This window comes from Rhinopithecus bieti, unplaced genomic scaffold (genome assembly GCF_001698545.2).
Source record: "Rhinopithecus bieti isolate Rb0 unplaced genomic scaffold, ASM169854v2 scaffold_13747, whole genome shotgun sequence".
Classification (NCBI taxonomy): Eukaryota; Metazoa; Chordata; class Mammalia; order Primates; family Cercopithecidae; genus Rhinopithecus; species Rhinopithecus bieti.
Window position 1 is genome coordinate 968,063 of NW_016807729.1, and position 8,676 is coordinate 976,738.

Genomic DNA, 8,676 nt, shown 5'->3' on the forward strand with positions numbered 1-8,676 from the left:
GTATCCATAGTACGAGTAAAGTGAGATCTTCCTGGGCAAACCCAGACATCTTGTCCCTGGGGTTAGCTCTGGCTCCACTGAGCTGCACCAAAGAGCATGGAGATGCTCAGCATGTGGAGGCTGCAGACAGCATCATCACGCTTTGTTGGCTCCTGGTTCTAGTGCCTAATTGTGTTCTAGATCTTGACAGGGCATAGCCAGTGGGGATTAAAACAGGACAGAAGATTCCCCTTCTTGCTATTTCCATTTTTTAAAAGGTTACATTCTCAGTATTCTAGTAGTCTAACCTATCATATCTCTAGGTGAATTTGAAAGTTAGATTGCAAAATTTCAATCTCACACATTTTTTTTCCATTTTAATTTTCATTTAGGCTCTGAAACCTAGCTTAAAATAAACTTACAGTAGTTTTTGTTTCTTATGGGAGACGGCATAGGCCTTAGATTATTTACTGTCTCTTTCTGAAGAATTTAACTCAAACATGGATATCAGACCAAATCATACAATTTATATCAACAATGTGAATGACAAAATTAAAAAGGAAGAATTGAAGAGATCTCTATATGCCCTGTTTTCTTAGTTTGGTCATGTGGTGGACTTTGTGGCTTTAAAGACCATGAAGATGAGGGGCAGGCCTTTGTCATATTTAAGGAACTGGGCTCATCCACAAGTGCTTTGAGACAGTCACAAGGATTTCCATTTCATGGTAAACCAATGTGAATATATATGCAAAAACAGATTTGGATATAATATCTAAAATGTGTGGCACTTTTGCTGACAAAGAAAAGAAAAAAGGCAAAACTGTGGAACAGACTGCAACAACCACAAACAAAAGGCCTGGCTAGGGAACTCCAAATTCAGCTAATATCCAAGGAAATTCAACACCAAATCCTCAGGTCTTCGATTATCCTCCAAACTATATTTTATTCCTTAATAACTTACCAGAAGAGACTAATGAGATGATGTTATCCATGCTGTTTAATCAGTTCCCTGGCTTCAAGGAAGTACGTCTAGTACCAGGGAGGCATGACATTGCTTTTGTTGAATTTGAAAATGATGGGCAGGCTGGAGCTGCCAGGGATGCTTTGCAGGGATTTAAGATCACAACATCCCATGCTATGAAGATCACCTATGCCAAGAAACAACATTTGGGATAGTCATCTTTAAAGGACTTGGTGTTATTTATAGTGTTTGTTTTGCTAACATTTGGTTGGGTCATTGTAATAGAGATTACGAGGAGTGAAAGTGAAATTTTTGTGAAGGACTTAAATTATCTAGTGTTTCTTTAGCGTTGGTGAACTATGAAATATGAAGGCCTTAATTTTGTACAATAAACTTTTATTTGTATTCTGTGAAAAGTAAATAAATAAATAAACTTACAGCTATGTTTCATATGCATTCTTTGGGGATAATGCTATCAGATCAAGAATACCTTACAGGTGTAATTGCATGTATTCTCACTTGTCACCCACAGCAAAGCCATGAGGTAGGTGGCACAGTTGAATCATTTTTGAACATAGAACATGCCACTTTGATTTAAAATCAAATTATGGCAACTAGAACTGAGCGTGGTGGCTCATGCTTGTAATCCTAACACTTTGGGAGGCCGAGGTGGGAGGATCACCTGAGCCCAAGAGTTCAAAACCAGCCTGGGCAACATAGAGAGACCCTCGTATCTACAGAAAAAAAATTATCTAGTCATGGTGGCACAGCTGTAGTCCTAGCTACTTGGGAGTTGGAGGGGGGAGGGTGGCTTGAGCTCAGGAGGTTGAGGCTGCAGTAAGTTGTGATCGTGCCACTAAACTCCAGCCTGGGCAACAGAACAAGACCTTATCTCAAAAGAAAGAAAAGCAAAACAAAACAAAAACAAAAAACAAACAAAAACCAATAAATTATGGCAACTAGGGAGAAAAAGGGTACGCAGAATCAATACCATTAAACATAGTCTCACTGATGACTTTTTTCCATACTTTTGGTTGAAGTATAAACATATAAATATATCATTCTAAAACATACCATTTGTTAGGTGTTTTTTGTTCTGAGTAATCATAGTAAGCAGTTATGATTGCAACCAACAGCCATTTGCACCTGTGCCCCTGAGTCCCCCGTCCAAAGCCTTGTCAGCAGAGCCACCTGTATTTAATACTGAAAACGCTAGCTTTCCCAGCTCCCCTTGCTGCCATCAGCATCTAGTTAAATCCTGGTGAATTAAACCAGAAAGAAAGTCTTCGCTGGAGCTTCTGGAAAAAGATCTTCCTCTTTAGTTAAAAGATCTATGCAAGGGAAAATTAGTGCCTCTTTCTTTTGGATACAGACTAAGCTGCAGCAGTTCTCTTGCAACGTCAAAGGGACAATCCTGAGGATAAAGGACAACTCACTGAAGGTAGCCGAGCAGAAAGATGACAGTCACCTGGGTTATTTTCCACCGCATTAAGCCACTAAGCCAACATTGAAAATACCTACCTCTGGGCTTCTTGTTTTATGAAATAACTAACATCTTTATTTTTCAAACCACATTTAGCATGCTGTTACTTGCATCTAAAAGCATCCTTAATAATTCACCATATAAATGGTAATGCTGTAGTTCACTATCAGACTTAATTTCCTTTTTATAGGAACCTTTTTGTAATGCTTCTTTTAATCTATTGAAATTAAATATCTAGGTGACAAAACTTACTTCTAAACATAATTTTGAAATTCAGTAGAATGTTCTTACTGGAATATAAATGAGAAATGTTAAAATATAGTTTTAAAGAAGAATATACATTTCAATATGTAAATGCTTGGGTACAACTACAGCAGAAGACATGATAAAGTAGTCAGAGCTTACATACCTATGTAGCATCACTGTGAATATAATAGCCCTCACATGTAGCATGATACAGATGTGCTTCGCTGGTGGCTCAAATTCCAACAGAGATGTAGACGTTAGTATGGAGATTATTCAAAAGAAGAACAGCTCTTGGTAAAGTTCCAGCCAAACAATCTACAGTCTTACATGGACTTATGTGGTAGCTGCTTTTTTGGAAAACTCAGTGTACATTTAGAACTGTACAAAAATTACATTGGAACACAGAGTTAGGATCCAGAATCACAGATCTATAAATACGTTTTCACCTACATGAATATCTGATGGTACAATTGTGGGTCATGTGAGACTCTGGACAATTCTTTGCAATGCAGAATTAGCCTAGACATTGCAACATGTCTGGTGTCTTACCCAACAAACACTGACGGTGGCCCCCTAATTATTGTGACAACCAAAACATGCCCTCATAGGTTTAGAAAGCATCCTCTGGGGACAGTCCTGCAACTGTCTCCCTCACCACAGAGGACAATGTCCTGAGACAGGCACTCTTGGTTGTTTGCTCTGCATAGACGTCAGAAGCACTCCTTATTTCTGACTCTGCAAGTCTTAGACATGCTTCCATGGGTGGGTAGGTGGAGGGAAAGTACAGAAGCAAACGATGGATTGCTTAGGATTGGTGCTATTGCTGAATTTCAAGAGTCACTGGTTCATTGCTTTCTCAGTTTGTGTGCATTTTTTTCAAGAGATCCTCACTATGTGCAAGGAATTATGGTAGACACAGAGCTGACTAAGATTTCCTTCCTGCCCTCAGGGAAGTAGAAGACTAAAACAGACGTCGAGAAAAGTATCAAATTTTAAGATGGAGCAGGTGTTCTTCGCCTGAGATCCCAGGAATGTGCTTCAGGGCATCCTTTAAAACTCTTGAAATTACAGACAACAATGCATGTATATATATATGTGTGTGTGTGTGTCTATATGTATCTTTTTAATAAAGGGTGTATAGATTTAATCACATTCTCAAAGAACTCCAAGACACAATAAAGGTTACAGCTGATGCACAGGGCAGGCTGATACACAGGTGACAGCCTATTTGATGGATTTTTGGAAGTTGCCCTCTGCCCCAAATATCTCTTTGACTCATATTTCTTTCACTGAACTTCTATCAATAGAGATTCACTCCAATGAATGGATAGCTACCATGGATCTCTCCAAGACTGACGCGCCCACAACTTTCAAGAAATGTCTATTGAGCTTCTGCTGACGGGCACTGAGCTAAGAACCAGGGATGCATCAGTGAACAGAATAGAGCTCACAGCCTGGTGAAGGAGTTGGAATGGGAGCAATATGCAGATACGGGGAGCACTGAGGGGCAACTTGACCCCAAGGCAGTGGAGAGGTTCTCAGAAAGAGATAAGTGCTCATGTAGCTTGAGTAACAGCTTCCTGTCTTGTGTGAACAGAGGGTCCCAGTTCATGAGGACACTGCCTTGGGCCTGAGGACACTGCCTTGGGCCTGTGGACGAGGGCCGGCTGCTGAGGTGGGAGGTGGAAAGCCTCTTCCAGCATTGGGCCTCAGCCGTGTCTCAGTTTTGCTTGGATTGGCCTCTGGGGGAACAGGTGAGCCTTGCAGGATGACCCTGATAGCATTATCTGCATTTTGGTGTGTATTTAAGTTTCCAGTTCACACGGGCTTCTAGTCATATGTTGCAAGAGTGTTTGTAAAACAGACTGCAGACTCTCTGGAATTGAAGGATGAAGGGGGAGGAAGCTTTATAACCTGGAAACTATGTGCTGACTGTGGCCCTGTTGAGATGCAATGTGGTTTCTATGGGGTTCCTTCTGGACCTCATACATTTCAGTTTCCCCTGGAACAAGGCCTTTGCTGAGAAGGAAAACATACATTGGCCATGAAAACCCAGAAGTGCTCCCTGGGTTGCTCCAAGCAGCTCTCTAAGCAGAGGCTTAACTTGTCCTGAGGCCATCTTGTCTTTGGAAACCCTAACCAAGCAAAACACAGATCTTTTTATGCCTTCCCTTTCTTTACACAGACATTGACTAAAAAGGAGCAGGAATAACTGCCAATTCAGTAGGCTCCTTGCTCTTTTGTGCGTTTTAAAGGCATTTGCTGTTTGGGATTTGGAAGAAAATCATGAGAACTGAGAAGCTCTGGCTGTCTTGGCGGGAAACAGTCTCATTGTTTGCAGAGAGAGCTGGTTTCCATGGTTTTGGACTACAGACAGCTGCGTGTTTTTTTTTTTTTTTTTTCTTTTAAAGAGTAGTTTCTACTTGCAATTGGATCTAATAAATAGTCAAGGTAGCCAGTCTCCCAACAGCAAAAGGTCTTTGAGTTATTTGGAAACACCCTAGTATGTTATCATTTATGACCAACTGTACCTGGTTTTTAGTTATTAAAAGTCATGCATTCTCTCAGGATAAGGCCTGTTTGGCCCAAATTCTGCTTTATCAAGGGCAGCCAATTATATTTCAGGCTTAAGGTTCTAGTCTTAAAAGTAAACACATTCCTCTCTTTTAAATGACAGGAGACTTGGGATAGTCTGGAATAGGAACGCAGGGTGGGGACCTGAATCCTGCAGGCCTGAGAGGCAAGTGCTTGAGCTGAGGCCATGGGAGACACATGGCTTCCCCTCCTACCCTAAGCCCACCAGCACAGCAACCATATGGCGCAATGTAGGGAAACTAACACGTGAAAAGTGGCCATTTTACTTCTATCACTAAAGTAGGACACAGGACAAACTTTTGCTTTTTTTTTTTCATGACCTATAAAGAAGAACAAATTAAGCTAAAATGAAAATAGCATTTTTCAGCCAGGCACAGTGGCTCACACCTATAATTTCAGCACTTTGGGAGGCCGAGGCAGGCGGATCACTTGAGGTCAGGAGTTCAAGACCAGCCCGTGGTGACACCCCATCTCTGTTAAAAATGTATCTCGTGCTGAGGCACAAGAGTCGCTTGAACCTGGGAGGTGGAGGCTGCAGTGAGCTGGGATGGTGCCACTGCACTCCAGCCTGGGTGACAGAGTGAGACTTCATCTCAAAAAAAAAAAAAAAAGGAAAAGAAATAACCTTTTTTTTTTTTTTTTTTAAATTGGGACACTGGCTTGGAATTTAGAAGGATCAGGTAATGAATTTAACAATTTCCACTGTTAGTAGCAATATTAAAGCAATTACAGGGTCCCTTGTATCTTGAGCAGCAGGCTTGGCATAGTGAATGGAGCAGTGCAAAAGTCTAGGTCTCACCATATGCCAACATTACCTTTGGCCCTTACGACCCTTTAGCAGAAACCTATACTCTTTCTAAACAGGGGTGAACTGTGTGCTTATGCTTAAAACAGCTAATGTTGCTCCAAAAAATCTTTTGTCAGATGTTATGTTCTTTTCTCCCTTTCTTGAACTTACGGCTGGTATTCTAGCTTACTTTTAATTTTGTTGGCTTTATTGTCATTGGTCCTTTTGTTGCTGTTAGATTTTCTTCTGTCTGGATTTTTGGTCCTTTCCAACTAGATTTTTAGTCCTTTGGGATCAGAGACTACCAGATCCTTTAATTTTCTAATGTGTTCTGTTTCCTCACCTAAGATGGATTTCTGAGTCTGGCACAGAAAACCAACTGGCAATGCGTCAGACTTCCCTTCCAATGACACTTTCGTCAAAGAGAACGAGAGATAACCCCTTCCCCATCTTCTTTAAGCATCATGGTTGCTGTGGGTTAGCAGTTTCTGAGGCTTACTTATACACACATTTACCACCAAATGTATAAACTGCAGAATGGGATCTATTGGAGAGCCTGGGTGGAATTAGATTAGTGGTGACTTAGAGTGGGACTGGAGAAGCTACGGAGGGGCTGGTGCTTTAATCAGTGCTGTAAGCACTGCAACAACCTGTTTTTTTTTTTTTTTTTTTTTTTTTTTTTTTTTTTTTTTTTTTTTTTCCAGCCCCTGCCTGTCCTTTTGGCAAGAACAAGATTTCTCCCCTAAGTGACTTACATTTTCTCACTCTCGGTGGAAGATACATTTGGCACAGGAACCATTATTTCTCCTCCTTGGGGACCAATCTGAAAGTAAAAATATTAATCATCTTCATAATCATAGACATTTCTCTTCATGTAACAGAGCACCAAACCCTTCATGGCTGGGTAGATATGTTCAAATTAATTTGACTCACCCTCAAAAGAGAATTCCTAGGAGAAGAAGAAACTCAAAGATGTGCCCTCCAGGGTGAGGGTCCCAAAGACCTTTGACCCAAACCCATTCTCACCTCCCCTGCAAACTCTTTAGCTTGGTTGCCAGATGTGGACCAGACTTAGGAAGATTGTCCTTAACCCAATTCAATCTTATAAAATGATACATAAGTCACTTTCTCAAGTACACTTTCAGGTAATCAATACTATTTAAAAAAAAACTCATTGCAAGCTCAGTGATAACATGTTAAAATTAGTACATTTAATGTTGCTTTCCATTTATCAGAAATTTGAGTCACTGCTATGGTGAAATAAAAAGTGTCTACCTGTAGTCTATTGATGTGTGTAAGAGAAGATGACCGATGGGAAGGTAGATAAGAGTGAAGAGGAGAGTGGATGACAGGATAGAAGAGGAGGGAACAGGAAGGGACTGGGGAGAAATGGCGAGTAGACACACACATGTATGGGACTGGTAAAAAAGTAGCCCCCACAGCATGCCTGGAAGTGAGAATTGATTTTAGTCACCTCTCTTTTTCTAATATTCAATGTTGTCTGCAATTAAGAATGTTAAATTAGAAGGAATACTGGTGCATGATGTTTGGTGTGTGGAATTTGGAATCAGAAGACCTTGATTTGAATCCCAGCTCTGCTTTCTTCTGAGCAATGTGAGTTCAGGTAATTTACTTCATTTCTTGCATCTGAGTGGCCACATGTGTGAAATACAGATAATACCCCCTCAGAATTCCTGTAAGGACTCAACTATTAGGTTGATGCAGAAGTAATTGCCGTTTTGAGATGATTTTAATGGCAAGACCGCAATTACTTTTGCATCAACCTAATAGCATGTGCACCTTGTAACCATCATAGAATGCTAGTTATTATCATATCCAGAGTCCTCTTAAAAGAGTCTTGTTGCTTTGTAAGAATTTACCCGCCTTGAAGACAATGGACATAAAATAGGTACTCTTCATTGTGTGTTTCACTATACAGAGAAACTTTAATATCTTGAAAGAACCTGAATAACCAAAGATGTAATCATACTTTGAAAAATGTTAACATGTATTTCTGTAAAATGTGAAAAAAGTATTCGTTTAATATATATTTTATTTTAAAAGTTTTAAAATTGTATACAGTTGGGGGATAGAAGTGCAGATTTCTTCCATGTATACGTTGCATAAGGTGAAGTCTAGGGTTTTAGTGTGCCGGTCACCAAAACAGTGAACATTTTACCCAATAGGTAAGTTTTCAACCCTCACCCTCTCACCCCTTCCCACCTTTTGTCATCTCCAACATCTAATATTCCACTCTGTGTGTCCATGTGTATCCATTGTTCAGCTCCCACTTCTAAGTGAGAATATGTGATGTTTGACTTTCTGTTTCTGAGTTATTTCACTTACGATAATGGCCTCCAGTTCCATCCATGGATGTTTCATCCATGTTGCTGCAAAAGACATGACTTCATTCTTTTTTATGGCTAAGTAGTATTCACACGCACCATAGAATACTACTCAGTCATAAAAAAGAATAAAATTTTATATATATATTTTTTGGATATATATGTGTGTGTGTATATATATATATATGTGAATATGTATATATATATGAGATCTTTGTCCAGCCCACCATTGATGGAGTTAGGTTGATTCTGTATCTTTGCTGTTGTGAATAGTGCTGCA

General features: G+C 40.0%; 1 pseudogene; it reads left to right on the forward strand.

Annotated features, from left to right (window-relative positions):
- Positions 1–451: 451 nt before the first annotated feature.
- On the forward strand, positions 452–1,155 carry LOC108536658 (U2 small nuclear ribonucleoprotein B'' pseudogene; annotated as a pseudogene).
- Positions 1,156–8,676: the final 7,521 nt, after the last annotated feature.